The following is a 2,265-nucleotide window of genomic DNA, read 5'->3' as shown; positions in this document are numbered from 1 at the left end:
GTGCTTTAGGCGCGGGCACGGACGGCACTTTGGGTCTCTGTCCTTAAATCAGATCCAGGATTCTGTGTATCCCCAGTTTGGCTTCTCGCAGAAGGCGGGGGTAGGGGGTGGGGGGACTGAGAACATAAAATCCTCCTTTGCTGCGTCCTGTAGGTGCTGCCGTCTGGCCCAGGCCTCTCCATCTCCATCTGTCAAAGGAGCTCGAACATTCAGCTCCGGCCAGGTTCCCACCGCCAGAGCCGGCCAGTCCTAAAAGCTCTCTCCATGTGAGCATCTCCAGGCCGCCGGCCAAGGTTGAGTCATCGCTGGCTCTTCAGCCTGGCACACAGGAGGCGCTTGAGAAATGGTCGATGAAATAAACCGAGTGTTGGAGTGTGGGCGGGGCACAGTCCACGGCTGACCAATAGGATGAAGGGAGCGTCTGCAGGCCAATAGCAAAATCTCATGGGCTCACTGAGCGAACCCTCGGACCCAGTATTTCCCACTGCCCCTGGGTGAAGATGAGAACTGCTTACCTGTTCTGGGTGGGCCCGGCAAGGTTTTTGTGAATAAGTGGAAAATCTAGATCCGTTTGGGTCATCCTTTGTGCCTCTGTCTGGGGCCAGGGTCCCAGCGTTGACAGTGCCTCCCCTGACTAGGACTGTGGTGCTAGCTGGGCCGTTGCTCTAACTGCAGTGTGGAGCGGGCTGGAGTGGAGGCGAGCGGGGACCGCTACATAGAAGGTCGTCTTGCCCTGGAGGAGAGACTATGAAGCTAGGGCCTTTTCTGTCAACAGAGAGTCGGTCACTTTCTGAGTGCTTGTTATGTGCTAGACATGGTTCTAAGCATTTTAAAATTGTTAACTTGTGTAACCCCTTATAAACAACTCTTCATTTATTTTTTTTATTTAACTATTATTAAAGATTTATTGGACATTACTACTGTCTTATTAGAAACTAGGGGTCATTTCTGACGGCCTCCCGCGCCCCGTTGCCTGGTCTAAGGAATCCCGCATTCTTTCCCTTGCCCCTTCGCTGGCATCTCCCCTTTCTGCCCTCTTCCCTCCTTGTGTGTCTGGCCACAGGTGCTTTGAAGTGGCCGTTGTACAGGTTTCTCTTCTTTTTCCCTCCCAGTGTTCTCTTCACACAGCATCGCGAGCCGACCATTCCATATGCAAATCATATCTGTTGCTCCCCTTCTCAAAGTTCTTTAGTGACCCACTGTCTGCTACGGTGCAAACTGAAATTCCTTTCATGGCATTAGGCCTTGTGGTCTTGGATATTGGTTCTCTCTTCTTGCTCGATAGCATCCTTTTTGGCTAAGTATGAGGTTGCAAGAACAAAGACCACATTTCCCAGCCTCCCTGGTAACTGGGCGTGGTCATGTGAACCAAAGAGCGACTCAGTTAGGTGTCACCTGGCAGCCTTCCCGCGAGCCTTGTGTTAAAAATCTGCACTCACGTACCCTTTATTCCCTGTCCCTTTCTTTTTTTTTTTTTGCATTTTCTTTTCTGAAGCTGGAAACAGGGAGAGACAGTCAGACAGACTCCCGCATGCCCCCGACCGGGATCCACCCGGCACGCCCACCAGGGGGCGATGCTCTGCCCATCCTGGGCGTCGCCATGTTGTGACCATCCTGGGTGTCGCCATATTGCGACCAGAGCCACTCTAGCGCCTGGGGCAGAGGCCAAGGAGCCATCCCCAGCGCCCGGGCCATCTTTGCTCCAATGGAGGCTTGGCTGCGGGAGGGGAAGAGAGAGACAGAGAGGAAGGCGCGGTGGAGGGGTGGAGAAGCAAATGGGCGCTTCTCCTGTGTGCCCTGGCCGGGAATCGAACCCGGGTCCTCTGCACGGTAGGCCGATGCTCTACCGCTGAGCCAACAGGCCAGGGCCCCTGTCCCTTTCTTATCCCCGTTGCTTGGAATAAGATGTCCCTTCTTGACCATGTGGTCAACTCCATGCACAAGGAAGAAGCAAGGTAGAAAAAGCCTGAATCCCTGACAGTGGACTCCAAACCAGCCTTGGTCCCATATCTGGCCTGTATGTAAGAGAGAAATAATATCCTGTCTTTTCTGAGCTTTCTCCTGGTCACATGAGGTGGCCCAGGCTCTCCTGCCCCTGCGCTCCTACAGAACCAGGCACGGTCCCCTGCACAGCGTGGTCACGCTGTCATTGTTTGTGTCCCTTCTTTCTATAGCCAAGGACAATATCTAATTCATCTTTGCATTGTCTCTGACTAGCACAGGCTTGGCAGGCAGGAAGCATCCAGTCAGTTCTTGTTAAATCAA

At 53.4% G+C, this 2,265-nt stretch overlaps 1 non-coding gene across 1 annotated transcript; it reads right to left on the bottom strand.

The window, feature by feature from the left end:
* Positions 1-1,793: 1,793 nt before the first annotated feature.
* On the bottom strand, positions 1,794-1,869 carry TRNAG-ACC (transfer RNA glycine (anticodon ACC)). Its single transcript has one exon. It is a non-coding gene; the product is annotated as a tRNA-Gly (tRNA).
* Between the last annotated feature and the right edge of the window lie 396 nt (positions 1,870-2,265).

Source organism: Saccopteryx leptura, chromosome 11 (assembly GCF_036850995.1).
Source record: "Saccopteryx leptura isolate mSacLep1 chromosome 11, mSacLep1_pri_phased_curated, whole genome shotgun sequence".
Classification (NCBI taxonomy): domain Eukaryota; kingdom Metazoa; phylum Chordata; class Mammalia; order Chiroptera; family Emballonuridae; genus Saccopteryx; species Saccopteryx leptura.
The sequence above is the reverse complement of the archived record's forward strand: the minus strand, read 5'-3'. Positions and strand labels throughout refer to the sequence as shown.